The following is a 20,696-nucleotide window of genomic DNA, read 5'->3' as shown; positions in this document are numbered from 1 at the left end:
GGGGGCATCCTGAAAACCCACGAACCTTTCCAAGGTAGGGACCATGACCCAGGGTCCACAGGAGTTCCCAGCCACTTTCCTTGAGCACCTACAGGGCGCCTACTGCACCTACACTCCTATTGACCCTGAGGTCCCAGCAAATCAGCGGGCCATAAATCCGGCTTTTGTTTCCCAGTCTGCCCCAGACATCAAAAGAAAATTGCAAAAATTAGAGGGGCTCCAGGGAATGAATCTAACTCAGTTGTTGGAGATTGCCCAAAAAGTCTTTAACAATAGAGACACCCTAGAGGCCAAGCAAGATAAGAGGATTGCTAAGACAGTGATAGCAGCACTCCAGGAAACCCAGGCTTTCTCCCAAAGACCAGAAACCCAGCAGAGAGGCCCAGGGGGACGGAGGCCCAAGTTAGGGCGCAACCAATGTGCATACTGCCGACAAAAGGGAGATTCACCAGAGGCAAGGGGAAATAAGGCAGCTGACCCACAAGCCGGCAGCAAAGGTCAATTCTTCCTCCCCTAGCCATGGGACCACCTCAGCAGATCCTTATCTCCTGTGCTGTCAGAGGAGTATCTCTTGCAGGAAGCCCTATCCACAAAGACAGACCAACCACCAATGCCAGACCTCCTCCACCAGTTCCAAGAGAATGTACCAGAAGTATGGGCTGAGACAAGTCCCCCAGGTTTGGCAAGTCACTGCACCCCAGTCATGGTCCAACTCTTGGCAACAGTAACTCTAGTCCAGGTGAAACGATACCCTAAGAGCCAGGAAGCCAGAAAAGGAATTGCTCCACACATCACCAGGCTCTTCAAGTGAGGAATCCTCACTACCTGTAAATCTCCCTGGAATATCCCCCTGCTCCCCGTGCTAAAACCAGGCACACAGGACTATCAGCCTGTGCAGGATTTGAGGGAGGTAAATAAATGGGTAGAAACTGTTCATCCCAGAGTCCCAAGCCCATACACCCTCCTGAGACTATTGCACCCAGACCCCCTCCACTATACTCTCTTGGACCTGAAAGATGCATTCTTCTGTATACTACTGTCTCCAGTCAGCCGGCCATATTTGCTTTTGAATGGACTGACCCTGATACAGGAGTCTCTGGGCAACTCACATGGACAAGATTGCTGCAGGGTTTCAAAAATCCCCCCATTCTGTTTGTTGAGGCGCTGAGCCAAGATCTCGTGGCCTTCTGAGCTGAACACTCAAGGTGTACCCTCCTTTAATATGTGGATGACTTACTCTTGGCCACAAAAACCCAGGAGGACTTTAAGGAGACCACCTTGTCCCTACTAAGGACCCTACAGACTTTGGGCTACCGGGTCACAGCCAAGGAGGCCCAAATATGCCAGTCGAGAGTCACTTATCTGAGCTGTATCATAGAAAAGGGAAACTGAGAGCTGGCACTCAGCTGAGTCCAAGCTGTACTGCAGATACCCACCCCTACCACCAAACACCAAGTTCGGGAATTCCTCGGGGCAGTAGAGTACTGTAGGCTATGGATTTTGGGATTTGCTGAAATAGCGAAACCCTTGTACGTTTGTAGTGGAGGGGACCAGCCATTGACTTGGATGGTAACAGAACAGCAGGCTTTTCACATGCTAAAAGAAGACTTGACCACGGCCCCAACCTTGGCTTTGCCTGACAACTCTAAGCCCTTCCAGCTCTTTGTACATGAAAAATGGGGTCATTAAGGGGGTACTCACCCAGACTCTGGGTTCCTGGTCCTGGCCAGTCGCCTATCTCTCTAAAAGACTTGATCCTGTAGCCTCCAGATGGCTGGCTTGCCTAAGAGTGGTGGCGGCCACAGCCCTATTAGTCAAAGAGGAAGACAAGCTGACTTTGGGGCAGGAGTTAAACTTAGTGGCACCCCACGCAGTGGAGTCACTACTCTGTGGAGCTCTGGGAAAATGGATGTCTAATGCCTGCGTAGTCCAATACCAGGCCTTACTTTTGGATCAGCCCTGCATAAAGTTTTCAAAAACAACAGTTCTAAACCCTGCCACATTGCTACCTGACAGCAAGCTAGAGGAGCCCATACATGACTGCCAACAGACAATAGATGTCTTCCATGCTGCGTGACCGGATCTCACCGACGTTCCCCTACAGAACCCAGAGGAGGTACTGTATACAGATGGCAGCAGTTTCATGGTCGACAGAGTCAGCTATGCCGGAGCAGCCGTGGTCACCCTAGAGCAGGTCATCTGGGCCCAGGCTCTTCCACATGGAACCTCAGCCCAAAAGGCAGAACTCATAGCTCTGATTAAGGCCTTGGACTGGGCAGAGGGAAAAACTGTCAACATCTACACTGATAGCCAATATACCTTTGCCACAGCTCATATACATGGAACCATTTATAAAGAAAGAGGACTACTTACCTCAGAGGGAAAAGTCATCAAAAACAGAGGAAATCCTAGCCCTACTAGAGGCTATATGGAAGCCCAAGACTTCTTGTATGCAAGAAGCATTAATACACTCTGTCCTTCTTGTATGCAAGTAGCATTAATACACTGCAAAGGACACCAAAAGGGAGATACACCAGAGGCAAGGAGAAATAGGGAAGCTGACCTGCAAGCCAGACAGGCAGCCTTGGGGCCAGTAAAACCTCTTCTTGTGACTCTGCTGGTCCCAACCCTGCCCCCTACCCCTATGTACTCACCTGATGAAGAAAACTTTGCTAAAGAACAGGGGGGATGACAAGATTCCACAGGATGGTGGACCCTACCAGACACGAGGATTGTGCTCCCCAAGACTCTAGGACATACTCTAGTTAAGGACACACACCAGGCCACGCACTTAGGACAAACAAAACTCACTGAGCTACTGAGGGCCAGATACTACATTCCACATTTACATGAAATTGTTAGGGAAACTACTACTCAATGTGATGTGTGTGCCAGGGTAAATCCAGGAGGCAGTAGGTCTAGTCAGGCAGGGATAAGACTTAAGGGTACTAGCCTAGGGGAACACTGGGAGGTAGATTTTACTGAAGTAAAGCCTCCAGCATGTGGCTATAAATACTTCCTTGTGTTTGTAGACACTTTCTCTGGATGGGTCGAGGCTTTTCCTACTAGGTCAGAAACTGCACTGGTAGTAACCAAAAGACTGTTACAGGACTGGTTCCTCGATTTGGCTTGCCCCTGACACTGGGATCAAATAATGGCCCTGCATTCACAGCACAGGTTTCTCAGGGCCTGGCCAAAGCCCTGGGCATATCCTGGAAACTATATTGTGCCTATCGCCCCCAGAGTTCAGGGCAGGTTGAAAGGATGAACCGGACCATAAAGGAGACTTTAACAAAATTCATTCTAGAGACCAGTGAAAACTGGGTCAACCTGCTTCCTTTTGTTCTCCTCCATACCCGATGTACTCCCTATAAAAAAGGCTTCACTCCTTTTGAAGTTTGGAAGGCCCCCTCTCTTACTCCCCAAACTTGCAGACACCATACATGCTGAAGTCCATAATCATACACTCCTTCAGTCCTTGCAGGCAATACAGTCTGTTCAGTCTCAGGTGCACCTGCTCATCAGGGGAATTCAACCTACCCCAGTGGACCTCACTGACCAGCCACACCACCCCTTCCAGCCCGGGGACAAAGTCCTGGTAAAGAGATTCACTGCCTCTGGCCTAACTCCTCACTGGAAAGGACCCTACACCGTGATCCTGATCACTCCCACGGCAATCAAGGTGGATGGACTGACTGCCTGGATCCACCACTCACATGTCAAGACTGCCCCCCCAGACACACAATGGAGAGTGACCTCAGCTTCAGCAGACCACCTAAAGCTGAGACCTTCATGCTCCTCACAGTAAACCTCCTTCTCCCCCGATTCCTGGTGTAGCCCCTCGGAGAGGACCCCCCTTGACTCCCACCTATTACCGGTGGGTCCTTACTAAAAGATCCACTGGAGGGTATGTTAGTTCCTTAATTGAAAAGGGATCCAAAAAGAGAAAAACTACTAAAGATTTCATACATGTTAAAATAACAGGGGGGAATGTGCTATAGCGGACCTAGAGTTAGAGCCTGAGAAACGTCATTTTATAAGACAAAGCTGTTTTTTACAAAGATAAGTTGTACTGTCCCATTCTCCTTGCGATAATTGCTGACTTGGCTTCTGTAAACAAAACTGCTAGCTTACTCTAAAGAATGTACACTGCTTCCCTTTTTCTTATCAATAATTGTCTGGCCTTTGCTTATCAGTAGTTACTGTAAAGTTGCTTGCCCTGCATCCATTATGTGGTTTTTCAGCTTAAATACCCTGATCCCCTGAGTCTGGAGCCACGGATTGGAGAGACATGAGTCCTCCATGGTCACCGGCAATAAAGACCCTGCAATTTGGCATACTTTTGTCTTGGTTGATTATTTCAATCTTGTATCCAACACTTCATATGTATTTAACGTGTATAACACGATGTTTGAAGTATATATACATTTCAGGATGACTAACTCTAGTTAATTAACATATGCATTACCTCACATAACTATAATTTTTGTGACTGCTTTATTCTTTATTGCATGGTTTGAGTTTATATCTTTTTAGCAATGAATGTGTTGCTTTCTCACCTGAAATAAAATTAATATATTTCCATTTTTAAAATTTGCTGAAAAGAAGCATCAAAGTTCTGGGAGGAGGACTCTTACCCAAGGAGGGAACCCATATAACAGAAGCCCCTAGCAGGGGGTGGTGGCTCATGCCTGTAATCTCAGCTCTTTGGGAGGCCAAGGCGGGCAGGTCACCTGAGGTTGGGAGTTCAAGACCAGCCTGACCAACATGGAGAAACCCTTTTTTCTTTACTAAAAAAACAAAATTAGCCAAGCGTGGTGGCACATGCCTATAATCCCAGCTACTTCGGAGGCTGAGGCAGGAGAATCACTTGAACCCAGGAGGCAGAGGTTGTGGTAAGCTGAGATCATGCCATTGCACTCCAGCATAGGCAATAAGAGCAGAACTCCATCTCAAAAAACAACAACAACAAAAAAAAACAGAAACCCCTGCAAAAATCCTCCAGGAGCATCCTGTCTTTTTGGCTGTGTGTGTGGAATCCAGGAGGAACTGAGGCTCCTGCTCAACTTTTTGCCCACTCCACATGCTCTCTCATCTCCCTCCATGTCCTTCTTGCTCAATCTTAGGGTGTCCAAATTTAGTCAATACAAATGTAAGATGCAGGCTGGGACTGGTGGCTCACACCTGGAATCCCAGCACTGTGGGAGGCAGGAGGATCTAGACCAGCCTGGGAAACATAGCAACCGCCCCCCACCAAACCTCTCAACTCCCCACCTCTCACTCCCCCCACCACCTCTGTCTCTACAAAAAAAATTAGAAAATTGGCTGGTCATGGTGGCATTCACCTGTGGTCCCAGCTACTTGGGAGGCTGAGGCAGGAGGATTGCTTGAGCACTGGATGTTGAAGATGCAGTGAGCTATAATTGTACCACTGCACTTCAGCCTGGGCAGCAGAGCAAGACCCTGTCTCAGAAAACAAAAAATAAAAATAGCCCAGGTGTGGTAAGTCACACCTGTAATCCCAGTACTTTGGGAGGCCAAGGCAGGTGGATTACCTGAGATTAGGAGTTCGAGACCAGCCTGACCAACATGGTGAAGCTCCATCTCTACTAAAAATACAAAAAAAAAATTAGCTGGGTGTGGTGGCACACACCTGTAGTGACAGCTACTTGGGAGGCTGAGGCAGGAGAATCACTTGAACCCAGGAGGTGGAGGTTGCAGTTAGCTGAGATTATACCACTGCACTCCAGCCTGGTAACAGAGTGAGATTCCATCTTAAAAAAAAAAAGGCCTTGCTCAGCTTCACCTCTCAGCAGCTTCAGAGTCTCTGACCCTACAACCCGCAACTTCCTGTGCAGGTCACATGGGGCAGGTGTTGCCATCAGTCCTGCCTGCCAGTATCCTGCACATCCAGCCATGGGGAGCTCCCAAGGGCTGAGCCTTTATCAGTCACCTAAGTCACTGTCGTTCCTACTGATTGTTGTGCATTCTTCAGTACCAGGCCCTGTGCTAAGCGTTTTACTTTTATTTCTCACTCCGTCCTTCTTGTATGCAAACCACGTTTTTTGAGCACCTACTACATACCAGTGATCAGGGTAACAGCCAGGAAACAGAACTGGCAAAAAACAACAACAAAAAACCCTGTGGTCCAGGGAACTCACATTCTTCTGGGAAAGACAAGGAACAAATAATTAAGCATGTATCTATATAGTGGGTCACAAGATCTAAATGCTTTTTTTTTTTTGAGATGGAGTCTTACTGTTTCACACAGGCTGGAGTGCAGTGGTGCGATATCACCTCACTGCAACCTCCCGGGTTTAAGCCATTTTCCTGCCTCATCCTCCCTAGTAGCTGGGATTATAGGGGTGTGACACCACACCCAGCGAATTTTTGTGTTTTTACTAGAAACAGGGTTTCACCATGTTGTCAGGCTGGTCTTGAACTCCTGAACTCAGATGACCTGCCTTCCTCAGCTTCCCAAAGTGCTGGGATTACTGGTGTGAGCCACTGTGCCTGGTCCTAGGTGTCTTGAAGAAATATAAAGCAGGGAAGAAGGATGGGAGGTGTGTGGGAAGATAAAACTATTTTATTATTAATTTTTAAGAAATTTATTATCATTATTTTTTTAGACAGGCTGTCTGTCATCCAGGCTGTGGGGTGACCTTGGTTCATTGCAACCTTGACTTCCCAGACTCCAGTGATCTTCCCACCTCAGCCTCCTGAGTAGCTGGATCATAGGTGTACGCCACCATGCCCAGCTAATTGTATTTTTCCTACAGAGAGGTTTTGCCATGTTGGCCAGGCTGGTCTCAAACTCCTGAGTTCAAGTGATCCTTTCACCCTGGCTTCCCAAAGCGCTGAGGTTACAGGTGTGAGCCACCATGCCTGGCCTTAAGTTTTAATTTTTGTTGGGTCCATAGTAAATGTATGTATTTATGGGGTACATTAGATGTTTTGACACAGGCATGCAACGTGAAATAATCATCTCAGGAAGAATGGGGTATCCATCCTCAAGCTTTTATCCTTTGAGTTACAATCCAATTACACTCTTTTAGTTATTTAAAATGTACAATTACAATTGAGTACAGTCACTTTATTGTGTGGTCAAATAGCAGGTCTTACTCATTCTAATTTTTTTAACCCATTAACAAAACCAAGGCCGAGTGTGGTGGCTCACGCCTGTAATCCCAGTGCTTTGGGAGGCCTACGCAGGTGGATCACTTGAGGTCAGGAGTTCAAGACCAGCCCAGCGCCAACATGGTAGAACTCTGTCTCTGCTAAAAATACAAAAATGAGTCAGATGTGGTGGCAGATGCCTATAATGCCAGATACTCAGGGGGCTGAGGCAGGAGAATCACTAGAACACGGGAGATGGAAGTTGCAGTGAGCCAATATATTGCCATTGCACTCCAGCCTTCGAGACAAAGCAAGACTTCTTCTTGAAAAACAACAAACCCACAACATAAAAAGCCCACCCCCATAGCCCCCACCCCCCTTCCCAACCTCTGGTCTCCTTCTACCCTCCGTGTCCGTGAGAGCAACTGTTTTGACTTTTAGCTTTCACAAACGAGTGAGAATATGTGACTTTGTCTTTCTGTGCCTGGCTTATTTCCCTCAAACTGATGACCTCCAGTTGGGTGTAGCTGTTTTAAACAAGAGGGTCAGAGAGGATGGCACTGAGGGCGGCACCTGAGGGAGGGATAACGGGAGCCACACAGTTCCCTGGGGAACAGCATTCCCAGCAGAGGGAACTCCCGGTGCAAAAGTGGGTGGGGAGCCCAATGCAGAGGCCAGTGTGGCTGCGGCAGAGTGGGTGAGTGGGTGAGTGGAGGGAGTGAGGACAGAGGGGTGACAGGGACAGATTGTCTGGGGCCTCATGGACCTGAGACAGAGCCACAGAGAGCTGCGAGCAGGGGCGGGTGTGATCTGATGCAGGATCACTTGAGGTCAGGAGTTTGAGACCAGCTTGGCCAACATGGTAAAACCCTGTCTCTGCTTTGGTTGTGTGTGGAGAATAGACCCCAGGGACCAGGAAGGAGCAGGGAGTCCAAGAAATCTGCAGAAAATGAGTGCAGACAGGACCAGGGTGGGGATTTTGGGGTGGCAGAAGTATAGAGAGTCTAAATTGAGCCGGGCACTGTGGCTCACACCTTTAATTCCAACACTTTAAGAGACCAAGGCAGGCGCATCAGAATTTCAAGACCACCCTGGTCAACAGTGAAACCTTGTCTCTACTAAAAATACAAAAATTAGCCAGGTGTGGTGGTGTGTGCCTATAATCCCAGCTACTTGGGAGGCTGCAGCAGGAAAATAAGTTGAATCCAGAGGTTGCAGTGAGCTGAGATCACTCCACCATACTCCAACCTGGGCAACAGGGTCAAAACTCCTTCTCAAAAAAAAAGAGTCTAGATCAATTTTGAAGGCAAACAGGATTTCTAGATACTCAGATGTGGAGCATGAGCAAAAGAAGAGTTAAGATCCATCCAAAGGTTTTCAATCTCATTTAATCCCAAGGCAGCTTCAGAGTATTATCATTCTTGGATTACAGATAAAGAAACAGAGGTTCAGTGAGGGTTGCTGACTTTCCCATGGTCACATGGGAAGTGGCAGAGCTGGGATCTGAGCCAGTTTCTGTTTGACCCCAGTGTCCGACCTCTGCCCTCTGTGGAGGTTGCCAGTTGGGAAGCACGAGTTTTAGCATGTCTCCTCTTCCCAGATAAGATGGTGCCAGGCAGGGAAACTGAGACATGAGGGGACCCTGGGTCACACTCCATGAGCCGTGAAGCAGGAGCCAGCTTCAGACCAACTCTCAGTGTGGGGCTCAGAAGAAAAAGCCCCCTGATGCTACCTGCTGGTGAGTAGTGTCACAATGATTTTGCCCACTTTGCTGATGGAAGGCTGGCGATGCCCTTGAGAGTTGGGCAGGAAAGGAGCTAGCCCAGGGACACTTTTGAGAGACCAAGGCATGTGCATCAGAATTTCAAGACCACCCTGGCCAATAGTGAAACCCTGTCTCTACTAAAAATACTCCTGATCTTGATCTTGGCTCACTGCAACTTCTGCCTCCCAGGTTCAAGCCATTCTCCTGCCCCAGCAAACATGCAAAGTCCACCGAGCCACAGTTTAAGGCTCTTGATTCCAGAAGCCCTACGGGCACCTCACTTGATCAGTGCTTTGCAGGAGGGTGGGGCCATGCCAGCAGAGGCCCACCCTGTGTCACTCTGTGCCTGCTCCCTCCACAGCCAGCCAGGACTCCCACCTCTCTAGGAGGGGACAGCTGCCCTAGCTCCATAGAGCGGCATGCAGCCTACATGGGGCCTCTGGATGGCAGGAATATCAGGACACACCCAACTCCCCACCCAGGTCTGGTCAGTGTCTGGTCAAAGCAGCCAAGGTAGCAAAATATAGGCTTCTGGAGGAGAGTGGCTCCCATCCCTAGAGGTACGTCCTCTGGCCAAACAGGGCTCACCACCCAGACATCATCTACAATCCATCCTGTGAGAGACAAAAACAGGGACAGTAGTTAGAGCTGAAAGCCTGAAATCTGGGGCCAGATGGCCTGGTTTCCAATCCCACCTCTGCCCTCTGATGGGCTGTGCAACCCTGAGCAAGGTGCTAGTCCTTTCTGGGCCTCAGTTTTCCTCATCTGAAAAGTGTTGGGAGAGTAACAGTAGCCACATCACTCATGTTGTGGGAGTTAAATGAGATAGTATTTGTAAATGGAACCACAGCATATGGAAAGGGCTGTGTGAGTGTAGGATATTTTTAGGGCACAAACTGTGGAGTCAGACAGACCAGACCTTGCCTTATATTCCAGCACATTCCCTCTCTCTCTCTCTCTCTCTCTTTTGAGACAGAGTTTTGCTCTGTTACCCAGACTGGAGTGCAGTGGCTTGATCTTGGCTCACTGTAACTTCTGCCTCCCAGGTTCAAGCCATTCTCCTGCCCCAGCCTCCCAAGTAGCTGGGAATACAGGCTTACATCACCATGTCTGGCTAATTTTTGTATTTTTAGTGGAAACAGGGTTTTTCCATGTTAGCCAGGCTGGTCTCAGACTTCTGACCTCAAGTGATCAACTCACCTCAGCCTCCCAAAGTGCTGGGATTACAGGCATGAGCCACTGTGCCTGGCCAACACATCCACTCTCCAGCATGTGGCTGGACTCTCTGAGCATAACTTCCATGTTCTATGCAATGCACAAAGTAATAGATAACCAGGGTGATCGCAAGAACCGAGTGATGTCAAATACACAAAGCATGTGGCCAGTGCCAGTGCCACTCAATAAATTGTAGTTATCAGATATCAACTTCACTGTCCTCCAGCTGTGTGACCCTGGGAAAATTACTTCCTCTCTCTGAGTCTCTGTTCCCTCACCTATAAAATGAAAAGGAAATCCACTCCTATGGGATTATTTTGGTGTATAAATAGCTGTTGGTGCTGGATGCGGTGGCTCACACCTGTAATCCCAGGACTGTGGGAGGCTGAGGTGGGCAGATCACCTGAGGTCAGGAGTTCAAGACCAGCCTGGCTAACATGGCAAAATCCCCTCTCTCCTAAAAACACAAAAAATTAGCCAGGTGTGGTGGCACATGCCTGTAGTCCCAGCTCCTCCAGAGGCTGAGGCAGAAGAATTACTTGAACCCAGGAAGTGGAGGCTGCAGTGAGCTGAGATCATGCCACTGTACTCTAGTCTGGGTGACAGAGTGGGACTGTCTCAAAAATAAATACATTAATTAATTAAATAAAGTGCTACTAAATACAGAACATCTAGGCAATGCCTGGTACGCAGTAGCTGCTCAATAAATCATAAATATTTTTATTATTTTAAAACTACAATGGCAAAAATAAAGAAAGGTGAGCCATTATTATTTGGGTCTACCTAACGGTAAGCCACTCCTTCTACACACCCCAGTTATTGTTTCCTCCCACGTGCATCCCACCCTGACCTTTATCTTCCCCTGCCTCTCAATGGTAAATACCTACAGAATTTACCAAGTTCCACACTGTTCTAAGCATTTTATATGTAATAAGTCATTCAACCCCCATATAGTCCTGTGAGATGGAAACTATGATCATCCCTCTCACAGACGGGAAAACTGAGGCTCAAAGAAGTTAGATAAGAAGCTCAAGATCATTCAGCTGCCAAGTAGCAGGAGCAGATTTCTAGCTCTACAATCCACATTTGTTTGTTTGTCTGTTTTGAGTTAGGGTCTCACTCTATTTCCCAGGCTAGAGTACAGAGGTGTGATTACAGCTCACTGCAGCCTCTAACTCCTGCACTCAAGTGATTCTCCTGCCTCAGCCTCCCAAGTAGCTGGTACTACAGACATCTGCCACCACACGACTAATTTTCATTTTGTTTTGTTTTGTTTTTTTGAGATAGAGTCTTGCTCTGTCACACAGGCTGGAGTGCAGTGGTGCCATCTCAGCTCACTGCAACCTCCACCTCCCGGATTTAAGTGATTCTCCTCCCTTAGCCTCCCATGTCACTGGGATTACAGACACCTACCACCATGCCTACCTAATTTGTGTAATTTTAGCAGAGACTAAATTTAGTAGCAATTACAGGCACCTGTCACCACGTCCAGCTAATTTTTGTAATTTTCACCATGTTGGTCAGGCTGGTCTCTAACTCTTGACCTCAAGTAATCCACCCTCCTCAGCCTCCCAAAGTGCTGGGACTTCATGTGTGAACCAGTGTACTTGGCCTAATTTTTGTATTTTTTTTTTGTAGAAACTAGGTCTCACCATGTTACCCAGGCTGGTCTTGAGCTCCTGGACTCAAGTAATCTTTATGTCACTGCATCCAGCCAGGAGTCCATGTTTTTAACAACTCATCTGCCTGGCTGGGCCTGGCTAGGCAGTAGGGTGACTTGGGCCTGCCCCTCACTGACCTGGTAGTCCAACACCTGCTGGACGTGGATGTAGGTCCCGTTGAGGATGTGCAGTCATATATACCCATACTCCTTCACACGCATGGCACTCCAGGACCTTGGGAAGACAGCAAAGGGCATCAGCTGCTCCTCAAAGCCCTAGGGGGGAGAACTGGTCAGACCCATGGCAGGTGGATGACCCACAGGGAAGCAAAAATGACCTGCCATTCCAAGACCCTGCTGCCTTCAAGAAAGACAGTCAGTTAAGATTTGGCCACCATAGAGGCTGGGCATGGTGGCTCCTGTAATCCCAGCACTTTGGGAGGCTGAGGTGGGTGGATAGCTTGAGGTCAGTAGGTCAGAGACCAGCCTGGCCAACATGGTGAAACCCCTTCTCTACCAAAAATACAAAAATTAGTCTGGTGCATGCCTGTAATCCCAGCTATTTTGGAGGCTAAAGCAGAACAATAGCTTGAACCTGGGAGGTGGAGGTTGCAGTGAGCCGAGATCATGCCATTGCACTCCAGCCTGGGAAACGGAGCAAGACTGTTTCAAACAAAAGCAAGCAAACAAACAAACAAAAGACCTGGCCACAATAATGCTCACAATTAAACATTCTGCCCCAGCCAGGCTTCCCTTGCTCCAGGTCTCTGACTTCTAGAAAAGTACGTGGCTGTCCCAGCATTTTGGGAGGCTGAGGTGGGCAGATCACCTGAGGTCAGGAGTTCGAGACCAGCCTGACCAATATGGTGAAACCCTGTCTCTACTAAAAATACAAAATTAGCCATGTGTGGTGGTGCACACCTGTAATCCCAGTTACTCCGAAGGCTGAGGCAGAAGAATCACTTGAAACCAGGAGGTAGAAGTTGCAGTCAGCAGAGATTCTGCCATTGCACTCAAGCCTGGGCAACAATAGTGAAACTCCATCTCAAAAAAAAAAAAAAACGAGAAAGAAGAAAAAGAAAAAGTACATGGCTGTATAAGGCTGCTCGCTACAGCATTACAATAAAAGCTCTGAACCAGAGGCCATCTCTACACCCATCAGGGAATCAGTTAAATACATTATAGCATAGCCATCGCAAAGCAGAGATGCAGGGTGATAAGGGAAGATGGCCAAGATGTGTGTGAAGGGAAGAAAACAATGTGAAGAACAGAGAAATCACTGGGTCTGAAGCTGGCTGCATGGTAGAACCTTCAAGAATGCGTTTTAAAACATTAGTGTCTGGGGAAACAGAATGCTTGTGTTTGTATGCAGCAGACAAGCTGGGAACGAGGAGCAGAGAGGTTGTTGGAGTGAGGAATATTACTGTTTTGCACCCAGCATTGTAATACCAGATTGAAGCAAGATTCATGAATGGATTATAAAACTAGCAGGGAAAGTTTGAGGCATAATAGGACATTTGCATAATTTCAAAGTATCTCTCCAGGAGATGCTTGTTAATTACAAAGGAAAAAAGAGAATCACATTATAGTGGAGAGGGCTGGCAGACACCTCTCTAACCAAGTGATCAAAGTGAACATCATCAGTAATAAGACCCATCCATATCACACTTTCAGCTTAGAAATCAGAGGCTCAAGGAGGTTAAAAGACATCGTGCAGCTGGTGCAGGATTGGTGGCTCATGCCTGCCATCCCAGCCCTTTGGAAGGTCAAGGCGGGCAAATTGCTTGAGTCCAGGAGTTTAAGATCAGCCTGGGCAACATGACAAAACTCCATCTCTACAAAAAGAAAAAATACAAAAATTAGCTGGGCATGGTGGCTTGCACCTGTAGTCCCATCTACTTGGGAGGCTGAGGCAGAATTGCTTGAACCCAGGAGGTGGAGGTTGCAGTGACCTGAGATCATGCCATAGCACTCCAGCCTGTGTAACAAGAGTGAAACTTCATCTTAAAAAAAAGGAATAAATCATAAGTGTGCCAATAACTTTGTTAAGCCCTATCCTATGTAGCTGTTAGACATGCCATGCTTACAGGCACGTAGTACATTCTATATCCTTGTACTTAAGATATCTGTGATGGAAGTTCTCACAGCATGTCCCAGCTCTCCATTGCTTTTACCTGTTTGAAAAAGTTTTAAGTTGTTAGCCAATCAGGTTTTAGTTTAGATTGTGGGGTCTGGCTCCAGGCAATGGAGATCAGACACAGCAGTAAGGGTGACCCCAAATGCATAAGGAATAAATGTGTGTGTATTCCCTTTGTCCTTTGTACTCTCTTGGCACAATGGCTGATAAGAGTACCTTTCATGCAATCCAGGAAGTTTAAATTGCATTACTGAAAGATCCTTTGCTTCAGTGCTAATTTTCCTTTGTGGCACCAAGCACCTATTTTCAATACCAGTGGACATGCTGCTGAGAGTTCCTGGCCTTAGGGCTGAGGTTGAAGTGATATCCACTGTGTAAAGCACCCAACACTCAGGCTAGAACAAAGCTAGCCCTCGAAAGGTAGGAAGAGAGAGAGAAGCCAAAGGCACCCTTCCCTCTGCTCAAAGCAGATCCTGTGATGATGTGGACAAGTCCCCTTGGGTTAGTGTAGGGCATATCTCTTGGCTACTGTTAAATATCTGTGGAGGGGAACAGCATTGAGTAGCGGGCAGTCATGCTGGGCCATGCTGGGGGCATATGCCACATGGACCCCAGCCGTGTGGGTGCTCAGCCCTTCACAAGCCTCAGCTGGTAGTTGTAAATAAGTCGTTTCTATGAGTGCTTATGAGCCCACAGGTGCAAGTCCACCCCTGAGACAGAGCAAGCCAGGATCAAATCTCTGAAGTGGGCAGAGGTGGAGTGTGGGGTGTGGGTCCTGAGGGTTGCTCACCATGTTTGTAGAAAAGATTGCCCAACCCATACAACTTGCCTCAGAGGCTTTTGTGGACCTGGGCAGGGTGAATGAGCTGGTGAGGGTGATGCAGACCAATGCCTGCCTGGATCTCAGCACCTCCCCAATGCCTCCCGGGACCTCCCTGATGCCTCCCAGGGAGGGGTCTCACCTTGCTCTCATGCCATGTGCTGTCGTCCAGATCTTCATTGGAGCAGTACATGGGCCAGTGTCCCATGGCGATGATCCAGGGCCAGGCTGCCCAGTTCCTATTGGCTTTTTAGGGAGAAGGGCTCAGAGTGAGGGGCTGGGGGTCTGGGGTGGAGGGGGAAGTGGGGCCAGCAGGGAACTAGCAGGGACCTCCACCCCGGTTACCTGGAGGTTGCTCTCCAGCCAGCAAAACTGCCTCTGTACCAGGTGGTGGCCATAATGGAGAAAGAAATAGACCTCAGTGGAGAAGGAGATGATGTGGGCGGGACCCAGATCCCAACTGGGAGAGGCAAAGGGCAGAGGTTAGGACCAGGCTCCACTGCATCTCCCACCCTTCAGGGCAGAGGGCCAGTGCCCCAGCACCCCCACATTACCTATACCACAGGCCCTCATTATCCCCAGGCATGCTGAAGCAAGCCTTGTAGTTAGAGAAGTTGCTATAATAAAGGAAGTACACGGGATGGAGGTGAGGGACTGAATTTCATAGCCCTGCTCCTATGCCCCTCCCGCCACTGTCAGGCCCTGAGTCTGGCTTCCAGCCCACCCCCACCTCCTCTTGCTACCACAATCGAGATGTTGCAGCATGAGAGACTCAGGGGAGACACTAAGAAGAACAGGACCATTTCCATTGATCAAGCTTTTATCCACCACCATGGCCCTTGGTCCTCACTAGCATTCTTTATAATTCCCAGGACATGTCATGTACGGCAGGCTGGCAGCCATGGGTTCAATGAGCCACATGAACCTATCCCTGATATGGGCCTTGTCCTGATTCATGTTGTAGGCAAAGGCTCCTGGGGGAGGGGGCGGAAGGATGATGGGGACCCAAACCAGTCTCTGCTTTCATTGGAATTGAAAGAGCCAGGTATGGTGGCTCATGCCTCATGCCTGTTAATCCCAGCATCTTGGAAGGCCAAGGCAGGAGTATCACTTGAGCCCAATAATTCGACTCCCAGCCTCCCAAAGGGATTGTAAGTGTGAGCCACTATACCTGACCGAGATGTTTTGTTTTGTTTAGATGGAGTCTCCCTCTGCCACCCAGGCTGGAATGCAGTGGTGTCATCTTGGCTCACTGCAACCTCCAGGATTAAAGTGATTCTCCTGCCTCAGCCTCCCAAGTAGCTGGGATTACAGATACCGCCTGGCTAATTTTTGTATTTTTAGCCAGGCTGGCCTCAAACTTCTGACCTCAAGTGATCCACTCACCTCAGCCTCCCAAAGTGCTGGAATTACAGGCATGAGCCACAACACCCAGCCCAAGATGAGTATTATTATTATTCCCATTTCAGATGGGGAAATTGAGGCCCCAGGTTTCACAGCTGGCTAGTGAAGATTTAGAAATAAAAACCGAGGGAGCCTGATTCCAGAGTCTGCACTTTGAAGCATACAATCCCCATCTCATTCCCTCCTCCCCTTAAATAACAACAGCAGCAATAATAATAATAACCAGCACCCTGCCCGGCAATGTGAACTCATGTAGTCATCACAACAGTCCTTCGAACTTGGAACCAGCTTTCTGTCTAATCAAAATACATGGGGAAAACCCTGCTCCTGGACAGAGGGCCAGAGTCAAGATTTTAACCTGGGCATGCTGAATGACCACAGACATGGTCTCTGCAGCCAGTCCCATCCCCTGTACCTTCAGAGATACACTGGCCCCAGCCCTGTCCCCTTCATGGTCCTGACACCACCCCTAATCCAGGCTCCCCCCACCATCCCTCCATGCACCCCCCACTGGACATTTCAGAGTGAATGGGAATATATGGTGTAATGAGAAATATCTGGTTCTAAAACAAAAATGAAGCTATCTAACAGAATGGTTGTCAATGTGTGCATTCAACTTACAGAGTTAAACTGATGTGTATGCAGCAGTTTGGAAACACTTTCTGTAAAGAATCTAGAAACAAATATTTCCAGCCAAATCCCAGCATATAAGAAAGAGCAATAAGACTGCATCTAAAACACAAAACAAACATATTTTTAAACTGCTCTGCTGTGTTTTCCTTCAACTAAGAGAGTTGAATCTATGTTTAGATTCAGTGAGTTAGTAACACCTTTCTTCCAAGAGCTGCACTTGGACATTCCAGAGTGAAAGGGAGTATATGCTGTAATGAGAAATATCTATTTCCAAAACAAAAACGGAGCTATCTGACAGAATGGTTGTCAATGTGTGCATTCAATGTAGTGAGTTAAACTGATGTGTGCCTGCAGCAGTTTGGACACACTTTCTGTAAAGAATCTAGAAACAAATATTTCCAGCCAAATTCCAGCATATAATAAAGAACAGGAAGACTGCATCTAAAACACACACAAAAAATGTATCTTTAAATGCCTCTGCTGTGTGTTCATTCAAATAAGAGAGTTGAATCTATGCTTAGATTCAGTGAGTTAGGAACATGTTTCTTCTAGGAGCTGCATTTGAACATTCCAGAGATAATGGGAGTATATGCTGTAATGAAAATTATCTGGTTCCAAAATGAAAGCGGATCTATCTAACAGAATGGTTGTCAATGTGTGCATTCAACTTACGGAGTCAAACTGGTGTGTGTATGCAGCAGTTTGGAAACCCTTTCTGTGGAGAATCTAAAAACAGACATTTCCAGCCAAATCCCAGCATATAAGAAAAAGCAGTATGACTGTGTCTAAAACCCCCCCAAAAATGTATCATTCAAAATGCTTTTCTGTGTGTTCATTCAAAAAAGAGAGTCAAATCTATGTTTAGATTCAGGGAGTAAGAAACACATTTCTTCTGGAAGCTGCATTTAGAAATTCCAGAGTGAATGAGAAATATCTGGTTCTTAAATAATAACGAAGCTATCTAACAGAACGGTTGTCAGTGTGTGCATTCAACTTACAGAGTTAAACTGATGTGTCCATGCAGCAGTTTGTAAACCCTTTCTGTGGAGAATCCAAAAGCAAACACTTCCCGCCAAATCCCAGCATATAAGAAAGAGCAGAAAGACTGTATCTTAAACACAAAACAAACGTATCTTTAAACTGCTCTGCTGTGTTTTCATTCAACTAAGAGAGTTCAATCTATGTTTAGATTCAGTGGGTTAGAAACAAGTTTCTTCTAGGAGCTGCGTTTGGACATTCCAGAGTGAATGGGAGTATATGCTGTAATGAGAAATATCTGGTTTCAAAACGAAAATGGAGCTATCTAACAGAATGGTTGTCAATGTGTGCATTCAACTTAAAAATGTGTGCATTCAACTCTCTGTACAGAATCTAAAAATGGACATTTCCCACCAAATCCCAGCATATAAAACACAGCAGTAAGACTGCATCTAAAACAAAAAACAAACCTATCATTCAAACTGCTCTGCTGTGCATTTGTTCAACTAAGAGAGATAAATCTATGTTTAGATTCAGTGAGTTAGAAACATGCTTCTTCTAGGAGCTGCATTTAGACATTTCAGAGTGAATGGGAGTATATGATGTAATGAGAAATATCTGGTTCTAAAACGAAAACGGAGCTATCTAACAGAATGGTTGTCAAAGTGTGATTCAACTTACAGAGTTAAACTGATATGTGCATGCAGCAGTTTGGAAACCTTATCTGTAGAGAATCTAAAAACGGATAATTTCTGCCAAATCCCAGCATATAAGAAAGAGCAGTAAGACTGCGTCTAAAACACAAAACAAATGTATATTTCAAATTTCTCTGCTGTGTGTTCCTTCAACTAAGAGAGTCAAATCTATGTTTCGATTCAGTGAGTTAGAAACATGTTTCTTCTAGGAGCTGCGTTTGGACATTCCAGAGTAAATATGACTATAGGCTGTAATGAGAAATATCTGGTTCTAAAATGAAAACAGAGCTATCTAACAAAATGGTTGTCAATGTATGCATGAAACTTACAGAGTTAAACTGATGTGTGTATGCAGCAGTTTGAAAACCCGTTCTGTGGAGAATCTAAAAATGGACATTTCCATTCAAATCCCAGCATATAAGGAAGAGCAGTAAGACTGTGTCTGAAAGACAAAACAAATATATATTTCAAACTGCTCTGCTGTATGTTCATTCAAGGAAGATAGTTGAATCTATGTTTAGATTCAGCGAGTTAGAAACACATTTTTTCTAGGAGCTGCGTTTGGACATTCCAGAGTGAATGAGAATACATGGTGTAATAAAAAATATCTGGTTCTAAAACAAAAATGAAGCTACCTATGAGAATGGTTATCAATGTGTGCATTTAACTTACTGAGTTAAACTGATGTGTGTCTGCAGCAGTTTGGACACCCTTTCTGTAAAAAGTCTAGAAACAAAAAATTTCCAGCCAATTTCAGCATATAAGAAAGAGCAGGAAGACTGGATCTAAAACACAAAACGAACTCATCTTTAAACTGCTCTGCTGTGTTTTCATAAAAATAAGAGAGTTAAATTTATGTTTAGATTCAGTGAGTTAAAAACATGTTTCTTCTAATAGCTGCATTTGGACATTTTAGAGTGAATGGGAGTATATGTGTAATGAGAAATATCTGGTTCCAAAACAAAAACGGAGCTATCTAACAGAATAATTGTCAATGTGTGCATTCAACTTACAGAGTTAAATTGACGTGTGTATGCAGCAACTTGGAAATTCTTTCTTTGGAGAATCTAAAAATGGACATTTTCAGCCAAATCCTAGCATATAAGAAAGAGCAGTAAGACTGCGTCTAAAACATGAAACAAATGCATATTTCAAACAGCTTTACTGTGTGCATGTTCAACTAAAAGAGTTGAATCTATGTTTAGTTTCAGCAGGTTAGAAACACGTTTCTTCTAGGAGCTGCGTTTGGAGAATCCAGAGTGAATGGAGTATATGCTGTAATCAGAAATATCTGCTTCTAAAATGACAACAGAGCTATCTAACACAGTGGTTGCCAATATGTGTATTCAACTTACAGAGTTAAACTGATGTGTGTATGCAGCAGTTTGGAATCCCTTTCTGTGGAGAATCTAAAAACGAACACTTCTAGCCAAATCCCAGCATGTGAGAAAGACTAGTAAGACTGCATCAAAAATGCACAAAAAAGTATCTTTCAAACTGCTCTGCTGTGTGTTTGTTCACCTGAGTCAGTTCAATCTATGTTTAGATTCAGCGAGTTAGAAACACGTTTCTTCTAGGAGCTGCATTTGCACATTCCAGAGTGAATGGGAATACATGCTGTAATGAGAAATAGCTGGTTCTAAAATGAAAACGAAACTAACAAAACGGTTGTCAATGTGTGTATTCACCTAACAGAGTTAAACTGATGTATGCATGCAACAGTTTGGAAACAGTTTCTGTGGAGATTCTGAAACAGACATTTCCAGCCAAATCACAGCATATAAAAAAGAGCAGTAAGATTGCGTCTAAAACCCAAAACAAAGGTATCCCTCAAACTGCTCTGCTGTATGTTTGTTCAACTAAGAGAGTTGAATCTTTGTTTACATTCACTGAGTTAGAAACACGTTTCTTCTAGGAGCTGCATTTGGTCACTCCAGAGTGAATTGGAGTACATGCTGTAATGAGAAATATTTGGTTCTAAAACAAAAATGGAGCTATCGAACAGAATGGTTGTCAATGTGTACATCCAGCTTCCAGAGTTAAACTAATGTGTACATGCAGCAGTTTGGAAACACTTTCTGTGGACAATCTAAAACAGACGTGTACATGCAGCAATTTGGAAACACTTCCTGTGGACAATCTAAAACAGACATCTGCAGCCAAATCCCAGCATATAAGAAACACCAGTAAGACTGCGTCTAAAACACAAAACAAACGTATCTTTCAAACTGCTCTACTGTGTGTTTATTCAACTAAGAGAGTGGAATCTATGT

At 46.0% G+C, this 20,696-nt stretch overlaps 1 pseudogene; it reads right to left on the bottom strand.

Moving 5' to 3' along the window:
• Positions 1-2,020: 2,020 nt before the first annotated feature.
• The window catches only part of LOC144582386 (acid phosphatase type 7-like), a 33,168-nt pseudogene continuing 14,492 nt past the window's right edge, over positions 2,021-20,696 (bottom strand).

This window comes from Callithrix jacchus, chromosome 4 (assembly GCF_049354715.1).
Source record: "Callithrix jacchus isolate 240 chromosome 4, calJac240_pri, whole genome shotgun sequence".
In the NCBI taxonomy this organism is placed as follows: Eukaryota; Metazoa; Chordata; class Mammalia; order Primates; family Cebidae; genus Callithrix; species Callithrix jacchus.
Note: the sequence above shows the minus strand (reverse complement) of the source record. Positions and strands in the feature narration are given on the sequence as shown.